The following is a 19,169-nucleotide window of genomic DNA, read 5'->3' as shown; positions in this document are numbered from 1 at the left end:
TCCACTCACAACTAGTAGCCTTCTATGTCATTCAATAAATGGGTTTTTACAGTATTTCTAAGTATAGAACATATTGCTTACCTATCCAGAGTCCCACCTTTGGACTCTTTCTTAAAGGTGGGAGGTTAAAGGTGCAATAATTTGTCCATCACTTTGGAGTGAATGTCTCAGCATTCCCTAGACCCTAGACCACTGGATCCCTAAAAACTTCACTCATGTAGCTCATCCCTGAATCTTTGCAGTGTTTATCTTTTACTTTCTAGAATGTACATCTTATTAGGACACCCAGGGTACTTCTGCTTCTTGCTCATCAGGTCCGGCTAACATGATACCATCAATAGAGTGGACCGATATGATATTCTCTAAAGTATTTAGTTGCTTCAGGTCCCGTTAAGTTATAAGAGAGAGCAGGAAAAATAACAGCCTTGGGGTAAGACAGGGAATATATACTTCTGTCTGTTCCATGTGAATAGAACCAGTTTCTGATTTTCCTTCCTGACACGTATGAAAGAAATGGATTGGTCCAAATCAATAGCCATATACCATCTACCAGAGGTGTGTTAATTTGCTTTAGTAAAGATACTACTCATGTTCAGTAGATACAATTGGGACTATTATGTTTACTGGGCAGGTGGCAGACTGATTTTTTTTTTTTTTTTTTGAGACAGAGTCTTGCTCTGTTGCCTAGGCTGGAGTGCAGCGGTGTGATCTTGGCTTGCTGCAACCTCCACCTCCCAAGTTCAAGTGATTCTACTGCCTCAGCCTCCTGACTAGCTGGAACTACAGGCGTGCACCACCATGCCCAGCTAATTTTTGTATTTTTAGTAGAGGCAGGATTTCATCATGTTGGCCAGACTGGTCTCAAACTCTTGGCCTCAAGTGATTGGCCCACCTTGGGCTGCCAAAATGCTGGGATTACAGGTGTGAGCCACTGTGCCCGGCCCCCAGACTGATTAATTAAAGAAAGATATGATGAGGACCATGCCTCCTGCATTATTTAATATTTTGAGGGTGACACTAATCTTTGCTATTTCTCCCTTCCCCCAGATGTAATACTGGTTTTTATTTACTGTTTTGGCCGTTGAAAGGTTTTTCTTTGGGGGTGGTGGTGACTTTCAGGGGCTTTCGTAGGCCTTTTCCTATTACAGTAGCTCTCACTCTATAGAGCAAAGAACTGAGGTAAGGATTCTGCGAACTGCTAATGTATTCATTCCGATGATTCATTTGGGAGTCATGGAGATGACTATTGGACTCACTGTGAGACAAACCTGGGCCAAAATCCCAATTATTTCCTGACCCCCATAAGCCTCTCCCTAACAAGTGGGCCACAGTAACACTTTGGCTCCTGGGTATCAGTGTCTATTTATTTCCTGGGTCCAGTAGACTTGAAAGAGTCTCTGTATTCCCCTTTCCCCAGCTATCTGAGTAAATGGTCATAGACACTTTTGGAGAAGGCCTGGAGAACACTGCTAAATATACTTACCATGTTGTTATAGGGCCCTTTCTCATGGGAACCTGACCTCTTCTTCATTTTATGGGCTTGGGGTCTGAGAACTGGCTTAGGTCTGGAAGTTAGAAAAAGAGCTGTGACTTTCCATTGGGGCAACTGACTTCAGACTTCTGCTTATCTATATATTTATATATAGTAATACCCTTGCTGGCTGTTTTTCTGAATTGCCCCTAGGAACACAATGTTCTATGGGCCATCTCATTAAATCCCTGTGAGTCAGGAGGCATCCCTTGGTGTCATTCCAACCTTGCTGCATATGCTTATAACCAATTCACTTTTGATGGCTAAGTGTTGTCACCTAGTTTCCCCTATTTCAGAATCCTGTCACCTCCATTAGCACTAGGGAGCCCAGTTCTGTACGAGCATCTCCTATCATCAGCCCTGGTTTACAGAGGACAGCTACTACTATGGAGCTTTTCTTTTTTTTTCTTTTTTCTTTTTTTCTTCTTTTTGTAGAGATGGGATCTCCCTATGTTTCCCAGGCTGGTCTTGAACTCCTGGGCTCAAAGGATCCACCCATCTTGGCCTCTCAAAGTGCTGGGATTACAAGCATGAGTCAACATTCCCAGCCGACTATGAAGCTTTTATTTATTTATTTATGACGGCGTCTCACTGTTGCCCAGGCTGGAGTGCAGTGGTGCAATCTCGGCTCCCTGCAACCTCTGCCTCCCAGGTTCAAGTGATTCTCCTGCCTCAGCCTCACAAGTAGCTGGGACTATAGGCATGTGCCACCATGCCTGGCTAATTTTTGTATTTGTTGTAGAGACAGGGTTTCACCATGTTGGCCAGGCTGGTCTCGAACTCCTGACTTCAAATAATCTGCCTTCCTTGGCCTTCTAAAGTGCTGGGATTACAGGCTTGAGCCACCGCGCCCGGCTGAAGCTTTTCATAATGCTGGTGTCCCCTCACTATCACATTCCTTATTGTTTTGGTAAGTGAACTATACTCTGGGCCCCTCCAATGAACATAGTCAACTGGTCGGTCTTCTTCTCTCATGTAATAAATCCATCCTAACATGTTCACTTCTCTAAGCTTTTTGATCTATTCCTCTATAGTCTACCACTAAGTTCTAGTATTGCTGCTTCATTTAGTGTGGACCACTGCTTTATTCTACCTTCCTAAAACCATTTCAAAACTGGCCTCTGGGGCCCTTGCCAGTGTGCTGAATCCTGTGTCACAGGAGAGTACCTCCATATTAACACACTTTTCTCTATTCAGTTTTGTAATCTGTCCTGTAGATCCAGCATCCTCAGATATACTCTTCCAGCTTTTGCTGGTAAACGTCAGCCAAGTTCTGCAGCTCCTTTTGTGTATATAATGACTCTCTTTTTGTGTATAATTCCTCTCCTCCCTCAGCAGGTCCAGCACTTCTCCCGTTATCCTATGTTGAAATTTGACCATAGTTATGTTCTAATTGCTGGGAAGGGAGGGGGGCAGATCCTGAGAAGGGCAGGCATTGTCCCAGACAATGCCTCATTTGAATTCCTTTCATGATCTTCAATTGGGGCGGGGTGGCGGGGGGACTGCTGTCCTATAAAAGGAGGATTGCAGCACTTCTGCATGTCCAGAAGTTTCGGGAGGATCTTGGGGTTCAAGGTTCCCAAATGCATCTACTCAGTAATCTTTCTTCCAAGTCTTAGGGTCCCACTCTTTACTGGGACCCTGATTTTGGTGTAGGAGACTCACTGGAACTGAAGAATTCAACCTTCTCTGAATTTTAGCTTATCTTATGATTTGCTCCTGAGCCTGGTGATATGGTTTGTATTTGTGTCCCCAACCAAATCTCATGTTCAGTTGTTATCCCCAATGTTGGAGATGGGGCCCTGTGGCAGGGGACTAGATTATGGAGTTGAATTTCTCATGAATGGTTTAGTACCATCCCCCTGGTACTGTTCTCACAATAGCGAATGAGTGCTCTCAAGATCTGGTTGTTTAAAAGTGTGGCATCTCACATGTACACACAAACATATACCATATATAGCAACATTTGCAGTCCAAAATAAATATAAACAACAGTAGAGATGCAATGTTAAGTCATAACTGCACGAAATTAACTGTAGTATATACTGTACTACTGTAACAATTTTGTAGCCACCTTCTGTTGCTATTGTTGTGAGCCCAGGTGTTGTGGGCATCTGCTTAGAACTGCATGGGACACTAATCATCTCTGCATGAGTAGTTTGTCTCTCCAGTAAATTGCATATCACAATAAAAAGTGATCTCTTATAATTTTCATGTGTTTTTCATTGTGTTCAGTGCAATACCATCAACCTTGAATAACACCATGGGACCTATGGTGGGACAAACCTTGAATAACGCCATGGGATGAAGTGCCACTGGTGATGCTGGAAGTGCTCCTAAGAAGCAGATAAAAATCATGACATTAGAAGAAAAAAGGTGAATTGCTTGATATGTACCATAGATTGAGATTTGCACCTGTGGTTTCCCACTATTTCTTTTTCTTTTTCTTTCTCTTTTTTGAGATGGAGTCTCGCTCTGTCGCCCAGGCTGGAGTGCAGTGGTGCAATCTCGGCTCACTGAAAGCTCCGCCTCCCAGGTTCATGCCAGTCTCCTGCTTCAGCCTCCCAAGTAGCTGGGACAACAGGTGCCCACCACTGCGCCTGGCTAATTTTTTGTGTTTTTAGTAGAGATGGGATTTCACCGTGTTAGCCAGGATGGTCTCGATCTCCTGACCTCATGATCTGCCTGCCTTGGCCTCCCAAAGTGCTGGGATTACAGGTGTGAGCCACCACGCCCGACATTTAGTTGCCCACCATTTCAAGATAAATAAATCCAGTGTAAGGACTATTATAAAAAAGAAAAGGAAATTAAATTAATGAAGTTGTTGCTGCAGCTGTGCCAGTAGGTATGAAAACCTTGAACATTTTGCAAAATACCTTTTTATGTTGTATTGAAAATGCAGCTTTTGGCCAGGTGCAGTGGCTCACAGCACTTTGGGAGGCTGAGGCGGGTGGATCACTTGAGGTCAGGAGTTTGAGACCAGCCTGGCCAACATGGCGAAACCCTGTCTTTACTAAAAATACAAAAATTAGCTAGGCGTGATGGTGCATGCCTGTACTCCTAGTTAGTCAGGAGGCTGAAGTTGAACTTGGGAGGTGGAGGTTGCAGTGAGCCGAGATCTCGTCACTGCATTCCAGCCTGGGTAACAGAGCGAGACTCCATCCCAAAAAAAAAAAAAAGCCAAGATAGGCCAGGCACGGTGGCTCATGCCTGTAATCCCAGCATTTTGGGAGGCTGAGGCAGGCGGATCACTTGAGGCCAGGAGTTTGAGACCAGCCTGGCCAACATGGTGAAACCCCATCTCTACTACAGATACAAAAATTATCTGGGCCTGGTGGTGTATGCCTGTAATCCCAGCTACTCAGGAGGCTGAGACAGGAGAATTGCTTGAACCCAGGAGGTGGAGGTTGCAGTGAGCTGACATCACGCCACTGCACTCCAGCTTGGGCGACAGAGCAAGACTCCATCTCAAAAAAAAAAAAAAAAAGTCAAGATAACAGGTGAAGCAGCTTCCGCTGATCAAGAGGCAGCAGACAAGTTTCTAGATGTCATTAAGACAATCATTGTGGAGAAAAGATATCTGCCTGAACAGGTTTTTAATGCAGATTAAAGTGCCCTATTCTGGAAAAGAATGCCAGAAAGGACATTTGTTAGTAAGGAAGAGAAGCAAGCACCAAGATTTTAAGCAGGAAGGGACAGGCTAATTCTACTGTTTTGTGCAAATGCAGTTGGTTTTATGATAAGAACTGCTCTTATCTATAAAACAGCTAACCCCTGAGCCTTGAAGAGAAAACATAAACACCAGCTGTCAGTCTTCCGGTTGTATAACTAGAAGGCTTGGACAACAAGAACCCTGTTTCTGGATTGGTTCCATAGATGCTCTGTCCCTGAAGTCAGGAAGTACCTTGCCAGTAAGGGACTGCCTTTTATTGAATGATGCCCCTGGCCATCCAGATCCCTATGAGTTCAACACCAAAGGCCTTGAATTGGTCTCCTTGTTCTCAAACACAATGTCTCTAATCCAGCCTCTAGATCAGGTAGCCATAAGGACCTTTAAGGCTCATTACACATGGTACACTGTGGAAAAGATTGTCAGTGCTATGGAAGAGAACTCTGATAGACAGAATGTCATGAAAGTCTGGAAGGATTACATCATTGAAGAAGCCATTGTTGTTATGGAAAAAGCCATGAAAACCCTCAAGCCCAAAACAATAAATTCCTGCTGGAGAAAACTGTGTCCAGGTGTGCATGACTTCACAGGATTTACAACAGAGCCAATCAAGGAAATGATGAAAGAGATTTTGGAGGTGGAAAAAAAAGATGGTGGTGGTGGGGGGGGAAGGGTTTCAAGATATGGATCTTGGAGAAATTAAAGAGCTAATCAGCACCACACCAGAGGAATGAACAGAAGACAACCTGATAGAGATGAGCGTTTCTGAACCTGTGCCAGACAATGAAGAAGAAGATGTAGAGGAAGCGGTGCGAGAAAACAAATTGGCATTAGGCAATTTAGCAGAAGGGTTCTGATTATTCGAGATTGCTTTTGACTTCTTTTATGACATGTACCCTTCTAAGATGCATGCACTGAAACTAAAGCAAACTGTGGAAGAATTGGTACTGTATAGGCACATTTTTAGAGAAATTAAATAGCAAAAAAGACAGAAATTATCATGTATTTAATCTCCATAAAGTTACACTAAGTGTGCCTGTGTCTCCTGACTACTCTTCCACCTCTTCCACCTCAGCCACCCCGAGACAGCAAGACCAACCTCTCCTCTTTAGCCTACTCAACCTGAAGACGAGGACAGACTTTTATTTTATTTCATTTATTTATTTATTTATTTGTTTGTTTGTTTTGGAGATGGAGTCTCGTTCCCGTTGCACAGGCTGGAGTGCAGAGGCACGATCTCGGCTCACTGCAACCTCCACCACCTGGTTCAAGTGATTCTCTTTCCTCAGCCTCCCGAGTAGCTGGGATTACAGGCACGTGCCACTATGCCCAGCTAATTTTTGTATTTTTAGTAGAGACGGGGTTTCGCCATGTTGGCCAGGCTAGTCTTGAACTCTTGACCTCAGGTGATCCACCTGCCTCGGCCTCCCAAAGTGCTAGGATTACAGGCATGAGCCACCGTGCCTGGCCAAAGACTTTTATGATGATCCACTTAATCAATAGCAAATACATTTTTTATCTTGATTTTCTTCATAACATTTTCTTTTCTCCAGCTTACTTTGTTGTAAGAATACAGTATATAATACCATTTAACATACAAAATATGTGTTAATCGACTGAGTTATCAGTAAGGCTTCTGGTCAACAGTAGGCTACTAGTGATTATGTTTTTGAAGAGTCAAAAGTTATATGCAGATTTTCAACTGCACAGGGAGCGCCTCTAGCCCCCACATTGTTCAAGGGTCAACTATATTTTCTTCATATATGTATATATATTTCATCAAAATTTCAATGAAGACTTTTGAAGACTACATAGACCTTTTATCAGCTTCATGACCCAGAAATGTCTTTCTCAAGGACCTGGGAGCCATTTTTTAAAAATGTAAACATCAAGTGAGGTAGCACCCCATTTCCCAGTTTTTGTGGGAGTGTAGAAACCTAACTTTGGTGGGCACGTTGCTCCAAATTGCAAAACTATTTCCTGTTATAAAGATATGATAATTTTTTCCTCTAGATAAAACCAATTAACTAGCACAGATGGTCACTTCAATTACTAGGTAAAGTTTGGGTGAAATATGTGTGACAAACAATGCTGCCAAGTCTTCTTACTTGAGGACTAGTCATTATTTATTTACTTGAAAACATGTAAATAATGGTATCTGCTTGGCTATATTAGGGGGTGAGATTCCTTTCTGTTTTTGCAATCTCTTAGTGAGTTACTTGGAATGTGCATCATGCTCTGGTTTAATGCTGACTCAATAATAAAACGTTCTTTCTCTACTACCATTGTGGAGAGGAATTCTGGGTTAGGAGAAGATTTTGTTTTTAATTATATTTCCCCAACAATTTTGGTGATGAGAACATGGAAATACATGGTAGCTCCTGACATGAGCAGACAACTGACAGTCTGTAACCATAAAACAATCAGGTAGGAGACCTGGAATTATAAAAAGTCTTCCCTCTAGTGCTCTCTTTTTTGGGACTACTACCTAGACAATCCAACCTGTCCAAATTCAATATGTTACTATTAAATAAACATGGGTAATGTAGACTCTAAAATTAAATCAGGGTCATCATATGGTTGGAAAATATGGGAAGACAGGAATGTTGCCTTCAAGTCTCTCTCTTAAATAGTTAATATCTGTCACGTTTGTGATGGTTATGCACATGAAAATCCAGTTCTGTAGTGGTGGGAGGATGGGTCTTTTGATTTGGATAGAGTAACACATCCTTGGAGTGGTTTCATCCTGAATGAATGAGTTCCTGGTATTTATGGGATAAATATTGTTCTAAGAGGAGACTTAAAAATGATTTAGGGCTGGTCAAAGTACAGTGGTGTTTACAACTAATTGATCACAACTGGCTATTTCTTTGTGTCTTCTCCACTCCCACTGTTTTACTTGACTAGCCTAAAAGATTCAGACAGGCTGGGCATGGTGGCTCACGCCTATAATCCCAGCATTTTGTGAGGCCCAGGCAGGCAGTTCACCTGAGGGTGAGAGTTTGAGACCAGCCTGACCAACATGGAGAAACCCTGTCTCTACTAAAAATACAAAATTAGCCAGGCATGGTGGCGCATGCCTGTAGCTTGTGGTGAGCCGAGATAGTGCCATTGCACTCCAGCCTGGGCAACAAGAGCGAAACTCCGTCCAAAAAAAAAAAAAAAAAAAAAAGATTCGGATAGCCAGATGAAAAGAAAAAAGAGGGGAAATGCAAAAATTAAAGGCACTTTCTCTTTCATGGAAAGCTTCTCCTCCTTTCTCTGCTGTTCCTGCTCCCTCTGCTTCCCCTGCATGTCCTTATCCTTCTTTGCTTCTAACTGACTGTAGTGGCTCCCAGGCAAGGGGGAAGTGATGATCTTTTAGAGGTGGCTCCCTTCATGAATAGATTTCCCTGTAAAGGGAGATGAAGGTACAACTTTCTACAACTACCTGCTCTATTTGAGGATACAAGTTTGTGTGCCTGGTGGCCTAGCCCTGAGTCTACTTTATGTTTTAGACCAGATTCCACCTCCAGGAGGTCTTATCATCTACACACCACACAACACACAACTAGAAAGGCAGAAATAATAAAGAGACAGGATCATGGGATGATTGAGAACTTGGATAAAAGACTGTGCTTTGGTTTGAATGTGTCCTCCAAATTTCATGTGTTGGAAACTTAATCCCCAAATTCATGTTTGATAGTATTTGGAGGTGGGGCCTTTGGGAGGTAGTTAGGATTAGATAATTTCATTAGGGTGGGGCCCCCATGATGGGACTGGTGGCTTTATAAGAAGAGGAAGAGAGACCTGAGCTGACATGCTCTTACTCTCTTGCCATGTGATACCTTCCAGCACGTTATGTCACAGCAAGAAGGCCCTCACCAGATGCTGGCACCTCGATATTGTACTTCCTAGACTCCAGAAATAAACCTCTGTTCTTTATAGATTACTCAGTCTGTGGTATTCAATTATAGCAACAAAAAATTGGCTAAGACAGACTGTGTTCCCATGAGGCAACAGAATGGAGAGTAGCTGCACTTGTCACTTGGAAAAAGACAGGCAACCAAGGTATAAAACTTATGAATGTCAAAACTGGAACTGAAGTGTTGTGTAATTTACATTTTTATTGTCTCAGTGTGAGGAAAACCAGACCTTCCTATTTGGATAGCCAGCAAAACTGATGCCATTGAGTAGCTACCCAGGACTCTTGGGTGGTTCAGATTCTTTTCTCACTCATTTAAAGGCTTCTCTTCCCTGTGCCCCAGAAATTTGCAGTACTACTATGCAGCATGTTTTCAGTTTACAGCCCCATGTGTGGAGATGTGCACCAGCTACTGCATGGAATTTTGCAATGAGCAGACTTTGATCCTTTGATGGAGCAAGGATGTTGGTGTCCAGAAGATTACCACATCAGGGGTATGGTGGTCAAGAGAAGCTGACTATCCACCATCCCTCACAAATATGGATAATCTGAGGATAGAGGTTCCTTGAAACCTTTCTTGTAAAGAGGAACTGGAAGATATTGCAGCTGTTTACTCATAAGACAGGTGAGTACCTCATTGATTTCCATCAGTGACTTGTTCAGGCATTCTAAAAGTTTATTGGCATGGATCCAAGGTCATATAAAAATTACCCTCTGGCTCTAACCACCTTTATTTTAGCTCTCTCACTGACTATCCAAACCCAAGCTAAGGAAAAGGTAGTAGGATGGCAAAGGCAAACTATTACTCAAATCTTAGCAGCAGCTACTCAGTTTTGGGATAATCTAAGAACAAAAAAAGAAAAGAAGAGATTAAAGTTTGCTGTGTTCTCTGCTTAGTTAGAACTCTTTACTGAAGGGAATAATCCTACAATGACCAATCCAGAAAGGGAAGAAAGAAATATGGGAGGCTGTATGTTGTTATTGCAAGAAGCCGGGGTGTTGGAAGAGGGAATGCAGAAGGACACTCTAGATGATGCAGAAACTGCAAAGATAAGAGAATTAGGAGAGCCTAGAACAAAACTTTCAGCTAGGAAATACTTGGCAAGTGGTTCAAAATTGACAAATTGAGGGAATCACAAAGGTGAGAACTAGTGGACTGTAATGTGTCAGTAACTTTTCCCATCTGGTGACAGGTTAATACAGGTTATGGATATTTTGGGTCAGCCTTCTACTTGTCCCCTTTCCTCTGTAATTCCCATAGAGATAGGTCCTTTGACTGAGGAACATGTGTTCTTCATTTCTCCTGAATCTCCTATAAACCTACTGGTGAGAGACCTGCTGTGCAACTTAATAGCTACTATATTCTGTACTGTGGATGAAGTGTCTGTGGAGCCTTTTGGGAAAAGGCACCTGATTTGGATACTATATACTTCTGAAAGAAAAGGGGTATTGCAGAGAGTGGCGGTCTCACACTGTGCTGGAAAAGTCCCCACAAGTTGAAACAAGTCACTTAAATGTGAAGTAAAAAACTATAAATCTTTTAGAATAAAACATGGGAGAAAATATTCATGACCTTGGGTTAGGCAAAGATTCTTAGATACAACACCAAAAGCATGACCCATAATAGAAAAAATGAATAAACTGAACTTAATAAAAAATGAAAAAAAATTTGCATTTCAAATTATTCCATTGAGGAAATGAGAAGACAAGCCACAGACTGGGAGAAAATATTTGCAAATCATATATCTGATAAAGGACTTGTATCCAGAATACATTAAGAACTCTTACAACTCAATCATAATAATGATAATAATAATCAGACAACTGAATTTAAAAGTAAGCAAAAGACTTGAAGGAGCATTTAATCAAAGGGAATGACAATACTGGATTAATTTGAGATATAAAAAATAGCTTACCAAAAAGATGAGCCATGGCCATGTGTCAACAATATCCTTTTTTGAGAGCTCAATTAAACATAATAAAACCAGTTATAAAAGAATTAGAAAAACATGTAATCCCCATGCTTTGGAAGGCCAAGTTAGGAGGATCAGTTGAGGTTAGGAGTTTGAGACCAGTCTGGCCAACATGGTGAGACCTCGTCTCTACAAAAAATTAAAAAAAATTAGCCGGGCGTGATGGCAGGTGCCTGTGGTCCTAGCTACTTGGGAGGCTGAGATGGGAGGATCACCTGAACCCTGGAGTTTGAGGTTACAGTGAGCCGTGATCACACCACTGCACTCAAGCCTGGGTAACAGAGTGAGACCCTGTCTCTAAAAAAAAAAAAAAAAAAAGGAAAAAGGATAATTAAAAAGGGGCACTTACCCTGTAGTAATCCCACACATTTCCAGTAAAGAAGAAAGGTAAATTTCATAAAGATGGATAAGCTCTATATAGATTTGTACTGATTTTAGAGAAGTAAATTAATTTGTTGTCCCATTAACACCTGTAGTTCCTAATCCTGCAACTATTCTGATCTCAGTATCATCGTCTGAAAAAAATTTTTTTATTGTTCTATGTTCTATGTTCTGCCCTCCCTTCCTCTCTCTCTCCCTCCCTCCCTCCCTCATTCCCTTCCTCCCTTCCTGTCTTCCTCTCTTCCTCCCTTCCTCCCTTCCTCCCTTCTTTCCTTCCTTCCCTCCTTCCCCACTTCCCTTTTTTCCTTCCTTATTTTTTTCCTTCCCCCTCTTTCTTTTCTTATAAGTAGACAAGTCTAAATTCTTACTTGCTCATAAAGCAGTCTGATACTTATGGCAGACAATTCCTCAAGGGTTTTGAGACTCCCCTAATGTTTTCTCTAGTCATTTACAGAAACAGATAAATTTGTTTTACCAGAAGGATCTATAATTTTTCAAAATATGGATGATTTTGCTGGTAGCCTCAGAAACTAAAGAGCAATGCAAAACTAACACTTTGGATTTGTTACAATTCTTTGCTTCACAAGGGCATAAGGCCTCACTAGATAAATTGCAACATTGCTTTTCTGAGTAAACTATTTAAGGCATCTGTGTTCAGCTGTGGGCCTTAGAGTGGTACAATCTAGGAGTCATCTCATTTTGCAGATCTAACAGCCGAATGTAGTGCTATGGTTAGAATGTTTATGTCTTATTCTCTCCCCAATTCGTATGTTGAACTCTAACCTCCAATGTGATGGTATTAGAAATGGGGCCTTTGGAGGTGATTAGGGTGTTGCCCTAATGAATGGGATGAATGCCATTATAAAAGAGGCCTCAGAGAGCTTCCTGGCTCTTTCCACCATGTGAGGGTGCAACCAGAAGACACCGTCCATGAGGAAGTGAATCCTTACCAGACACTGAATTTGCCAGCATCTTGATCTTGTACTTTCTAGCCTCCCAAAAAGTGATTAATAAATGCCTGTTGTTTGTAAGCTACCCAGTTTATGGCATTTTGTTATAACAGCCCAAATGGACTTAGACACAGTTTTGGTACTAATGCAGTATTAAAGAGAGTAGATTCCAGGTTTTGCAGAGTGGGCAAAACCTCTGACGGAGCAACTACATGATAATCCTTCAGATCTTCTGGTTTGGTCCCTAGAATCTGAAGAGGCTTTTGAACAACGGAAATTGGGGATAGCCTCTCTCTTAGCTTTGAAATGTCCAAAGTTTGAAAAATCTGATGTGATTTATGTAATATTCCTGTTCAAAATGATGATATAATAATGTTTATCAATTGGTAATGTAGTATGGCTAAAAGTGGCCACTCAAAAAGCTTCCTAGCTGCAGTGACTTATCATGCAGCTTTGGAAGCTTATGCTTTATCTGCAATTAAGTCTGCATAAGCAGATGAGTTAATACCAGTTAGTAGAACTGCAATTATTAGTTCTGGACTAAAAATAAACATAAAACTATATACATAATAAACATATGTTTGATGTCTGTCATGCAACAGAGAACATTTTTTTAAATAGAGGATTTTTGACTTCAGTAACAACTAAAAAAATCACACGGAAAATTGATAGCTGATTTGTTAGGGACTTTACATCTGCTTTCTCAGATACTAGTAATTCATTTTGCTGATAGAGCTGTAAAAGCTGCTTTTATTTATTTTTTATTTTTATTTTTTAGATGAAGTCTTTCTGTGTCACCCAGGCTGGAGTGCAATGGCACGATCTTGGCTCACTGCAACCTCCGCCTCCTGGGTTCAAGCGATTCTTCCGCCTCAGCCTTCTGAGTAGCTGGGACTACAGGCATGTGCCATCACACCCAGCTAATTTTTGTACTTTTAGTAGAGACAGGGTTTCGCCATGTTGGCCAGGCTGGTCTCGAACTCCTGACCTCAGGTGATCCGCCTGCCTCAGCCTCCCAAAGTGCTGGGATTATAGACGTGAGCCACTGCGCCCTGCCAAAAGCTGCTTCTAAAACATGGCTGGCTCCAAACTTAGAAGCTCTATTTTTAATACAACAAGAAGCTTTTGTTCATTTTTTAAAATGTGCTTCACAAAAATAAATGAGCAAATGAATTGAAAAAGGAGCTAAAAGAAATTTGATTGGACTGTGGGAATTACCTAACAGTAATTCCTATACTTCAGTCCCAATTTGCTTGGTTAGTGGTGTTGTGTCATCGACAAAATGATCTGAACAAAAGACGAATTTTAAAGGCATTAGACCCCTACTAGGCCTACCAAAAAGATAAAGTTATTCACAACATATTAAAGAGATATGCTATGTAATGTATGCTATTGATGTGCTATTCTTTACGGGCCACTCCAAATATAAGCACAGGAAGTTATCTCTAACCAGCTTTACCAGGAACGTGGTGGCAGTTAGATTTCGGTAAGAGATATTGTCTAGTTTTGGTATGTGTGACATTTGGATGGCCTGAAATCTTTCTGTCTTCAAAAGCTGATCTTCAGTTAAGCAAGATGAATAAACTCTAAAAGTCTACTGTACAACATTGTGCCTATAACCAGTAATACTATATTGTACTCTCAAAAATTTGTTAAGAGGGTAGATCTCTTGTTAAATGTTCTTACCACAATCAAATAAAATTTAAAAAGCCGATGTTTGGAACAGAAAACCAAACACCACATGTTCTCACTCGTAAATGGGAGTTGAACAATGAGAACACGTGGACACAGGGAGGGGAACATCACACAGTGGGATCTGTTGGGGGGTGGGGGGCAAGGGGAGAGAGAGCATTAGGACAAATACCTAATGCATTCAGGGCTTAAAACCTAGATGATGGGTTGATAGGTACAGCAAACCACCATGGCATGTGTATACCTATGTAACAAACATGCACGTTCTGCATATGTATCCTAGAACTTAAAATAAAATAAAAATAAAAAGCTGATGTTCAGGCAGTGGTAAAGGTTCTCTTAAAACTCACAATTTCGGCCGGGCTCGGTGGCTCACGCTTGTAATCCCAGCACTTTGGGAGGCCGAGGCGGGCGGATCACGAGGTCAGGAGATCGAGACCACGGTGAAACCCCGTCTCTACTAAAAATGCAAAAAATTAGCCGGGCGTGGTGGCGGGCGCCTGTAGTCCCAGCTACTCGGAGAGGCTGAGGCAGGAGAATGGCGTGAACCCGGGAGGCGGAGCTTGCAGTGAGCCGAGATTGCGCCACTGCACTCCAGCCTGGGCGACAGAGTGAGACTCCGTCTCAAAAAAAAAAAAAAAAACTCACAATTTCCACTTCTGGGATACCAGAGCACATTGAGTAGGACGGAGGAAGTCATTTTACTTCTACTGTTGCCCAGGAATTATGCCAAATGTATGCAGATTCCTATAAGCCTGAGTCCTTTGGACAAGTAGAGTGAATGAATCAAACTCTTAAAAAACTGCTTGGCCAAGATTTAGTAATCTAACATGTTAAAATGGCTTAGAGCTTTGCCACTAACCTTATCAAAAATTAGAGTGACCCCTGCAAGCAGGCAAGCATAGTATCTCTCCCTTTGAATTTATGGTTGGCAGGCCTATGAACTTGGGTCTGAGACCATGTTCTGTTCCCAATTTAACTGAATCCTCTCATAAACATGTTCAATAGTTAAAAGGCCTTCTCTTTTCCCTAGAAACCCTGAGACTTACAGTCATAAGGACTTGCCTGAGTCAGTCTGCCACCCTTATAGAATAGGAGACTTCATCCACATAAAGGTATTTCAAAGGAAAGACAGGTTGTCACTCCATTGGGAGAGACCCTTTCAGGTGCTGCTGATCACTCATACTGCTATCAAAGTGAAGGAGAACCATAGCTGGATTCATGCTTTCTATGTGAAGCCAGCACCGCAGGAGGACTAGACAGTTGTTCCCACAAAGAACTTCGCTAGAGTAATGGATATTGGTACTGAACTCAACTGAAAAGAGGTATTCTTTATTTTTAAAAAATTTTTTTTGAGACTCGGTATCACTCTGTCCCCCAGACTGGAGTGTTGGAGTGCAATGGCATGATCTCGGTCACTGCAACCTCCGCCTCCCAGATTCTAATGATTCTCTTGCCTCAAAAAGATGTATTCTAAAAAAATGATTGCTATTTTCATAGTACTACTCAGGCAGAGGTTATTTGAATCACCACAATAAAGAATCACATTTATCGGAAAGCAAACATTATTATTACACCAAATTTCTGCATTCCCAGTAATGGTTCCTCCAACCACATATTTCCAATGAGCTCTAAATTGTACTCCCGTTGTGGATATGCTCTGGATTACTGGCCGAGTACAACTGAGATCATCCTCATTAGTAATTTTTGATAATAACAAAGTTAAAGTAATTAGTATGCATCCAGGTACTCAAGTTCTAACTTTAACACAACAGTATTTTATTAACTGGCTTGATTGAGAGAATGACATAGAAAAGAAAAATATCTAATTAACAGATGAACAGAAATCTGGCACCTACAGATTACTAGCAACTACAAAAGACAGATATAGTGTCACTACTAACATTGGGAGGCAGGTTTTCTCCAGTATGGGTGGATAAACAAAGGTGGATGCCTGTTATTTATAGAGATTTAGCTGACTGTTTTAATTATATAACTATTTAGACCAATGGAAAAAATGGCCCATAAGATGGATTTTTCCTTAAGGCTTAAAACACTAAAGTTGGCTGGACATGGTGGCTCAAACCTGTAATGCCAGCCCTTTGGGAGGCCAAGGCAGGTGGATCACTTGAGCCCAGGAGTTTAAGACCAGCCTGGGCAACACAGCGAGGCCTCATCCCTACAAAAATACAAAAATTAGCTGGGTGTGGTGGTGTGTGCCTATAGTCCCAGCTACTTGGGAGGTTGAGGTGGGAGAATTGCTTGAACCCAGGAGTTTGAGGTTTCAGTGAGCTATGATCATGCCACTGCACTCCAGCCTGGGCGACAGAGTGAGACCTTGTCTCAAAAAAAAAAAAACGAACAAAAAACCAAAAACCAAACACAAAGCAAATTAAAGTTGTGCACATTAAACACTAGGAGTTCAATCCGTACTCTAAAGTCAGTGCCTCGTAAGACTTTTAACTAGTTGATAGCCATGGATTTCTTTCTACTTCTCATCTTAAAACAAAGTTATTTAGGAAGATGAGGCAATCACTGAACGGCCTAAATTACCATGTAAATGTGATGTTACTCATGTAATTGATGGAAACTCAGGAGAAATTTATTGGGGCATCAAAGAAAAACTGTTAATTAAAATTTGAAATTAGCAGGGTCCTGAGTTAAGCTACTCTATAGGCCTGGATTGGGCAAGACTTCATGAGGAACTACAAAATAATGCTCCATAGTTAATTATTTGAAAGTGCAAGTAATAAAGACATCACAACAATTTATAAAATTAATGTATGACTAAAACATTTTTTCATTGCTAATCAAGACTCTGGGCTTCTGCCATCTTTTCAGCCTCAGCTGGATAAAAACAGAGACACTTCTGGAAGGAACATAATGGTGGTGGCTGCCCAAGGAGAGCCCCAAGTCCAGTTCAAATTGGTATTGGTTGGTGATGGTGGTACTGGAAAAACTGCATTCATGAAATGTCATTTGACCAGTGAATTTGAGAAGTGTGTAGCCACCTTAGGTGTTGAGGTTTATCACCTTGTATTCCACACCAACAGAGGATTTATTAAGTTCACTGTATGAGATACAGCTGGCCAGGAGAAATTTGGTATACTGAGAAATGGCTATTATATTCAAGCCCAGTGTGCCATTATAACGTTTGATGTAACATCTTGAGTTATTTACAAGAATGTGCCTAACTGGCATAGAGATCTGGTATGAATATGTGAAAACATCCTCATGTTGTATGGCAACAGAATGGATATTAAGGATGGGAAAGTGAAGGAAAAATCTACTGTCTTCTACTGAAAGAAGAATCTTCAGTATTATGACATTTCTGCCATAAATGCCAAAAAGTAACTACAACTTTGAAAAGCCCTTCCTCTGGCTTGCTAGACGGCTCATTGGAGACCCTAACTTGGAATGTGTTGCCATGCCTGCTCTTGCCTCACCAGAGGTTGTCATGGACCCAAATTTGGCAGGGTAGTATGAGCGTGATTTAGAGGTTGCTTAGACAACTGCTGTCCCAGATGAGGATGATGACCTGTGAGAATGAAGCTGGAGCCCAGTGTCAAAAGTTTAGTTTTATAGGCAGCAGTTCTGTGATGTCAAGTGGTGCACTGTGTGTGCCACTTTATTATCTAGCTAAAGGCAACATGTGCTCCATCTGTGGGATGCTGAAGGAGATGAATGGGCTTTGGAGTGAATGTGACAGTTTAAAAAATACCTTCATTGTTTGGACCTGCATATTTAGCTGTTTGGGAATGCAATTGATTTCTTCTTGAGTTTCAAATGTAAGGCTGCTACTGTCACATCACAATATTCAGTTGTGCCTAACTGGCATAGAGATTTGGTATGAGTATGTAAAACAACCTTGTGTTGTTCAGTGGGGAAATTTTGTTTGTTACTATCATTGCCATTCCTTTTTGTTTAGAATCAGAATAAAAGTGTATTTCAAATATCTTTTAAAAATCTGATTTAACTATTCAGCATTAGTATAATATATTCAAAGGTTATTTCCCCAAGGCAGATAAAAATTTCTAAAAAATTCACTTTCTACAAATTTAGTAATTCTGATGTTCTATCATGCTTCTAATAATTGCTTTGCTTTGTATTTTACTACAGATTTGCTGATTTTAGATGGCTACAACTGCCCAGAGAAAGGGAAAAAAACCAGAATAAAGATAACTAAAAAAATGTGCACGTTACTATTTTGTAGTAACACAGGCAGGAGATTGTAAGGACAGATACAAATTAACAATGAGAGGCTTAATTACCCCCATTGAAAATAAGGTATGAGATTTCTCTCCCCTCCTTTTTTTCCAGAACATTTACTTGAGAAAACTTATAATTGTAAGTACTTTCTCCTCTCTTTTAAATGTACATAAATCCTTTTGCAGACTAAGTAGGTCTTTTGCCATCTTTGTGACGCACAAATGTCTTTCTCAACAATGGACCTAAAAGTCATCTCTTTGAAATGTAAATATCAAGGGAGAAAGCACCCTCATTTCCCAGTTCCTGTGGGAGGGTAGCAGCCTAACTTTGGTCGCCATCTTACTCCAAGTGTCAGAATCACCTCCTGTCGTAAAGATATGAGAAGTTTATTTTTCCCTTGGATAAAGCCAATTAGCTAACACAATGGTAATGGTAACCTGGTGTCTTAGTCTGTGCTGTTATAATGAAATACCACAGACTAGGTAATTTATAAACAACAGAGATTTATTTCTCATGGTTCCAGAATCTGGAAAATCCAAGATCAAGGAATGGACAGGTTTGGTGTCTGGTTGTTACTGGAAATGAGTCCCGATCCAGACCCCAAGAGAGGGTTCTTGGATCTCGTGCAAGAAAGAATTCGAGGCGAGTCCATAGAGCAAAGTGAAAGCAAGTTTATGAAGAAAGTAAAGGAATAAAAGAATGGCTGCTCCATAGGCAGGGCAGCCCCGAGGGCACTGCCCATTTTTATGGTTATTTCTTGATTATATGCTAAACAAGGGGTAAATTATTCATGCCTCCCCTTTTTAGACCATAAAGGGTAACTTCCCGTTGTTGCTTTGGCATTTGTAAACTGTCATGG

The 19,169-nt window shown here is 41.1% G+C and overlaps 1 pseudogene; it reads left to right on the top strand.

The window, feature by feature from the left end:
- The window catches only part of LOC115833246, a 42,414-nt pseudogene extending 23,568 nt beyond the window's left edge, over positions 1-18,846 (top strand).
- The last annotated feature ends 323 nt before the right edge of the window (positions 18,847-19,169 follow it).

Source organism: Nomascus leucogenys, chromosome X (assembly GCF_006542625.1).
Source record: "Nomascus leucogenys isolate Asia chromosome X, Asia_NLE_v1, whole genome shotgun sequence".
Classification (NCBI taxonomy): domain Eukaryota; kingdom Metazoa; phylum Chordata; class Mammalia; order Primates; family Hylobatidae; genus Nomascus; species Nomascus leucogenys.
Note: the sequence above shows the minus strand (reverse complement) of the source record. Positions and strands in the feature narration are given on the sequence as shown.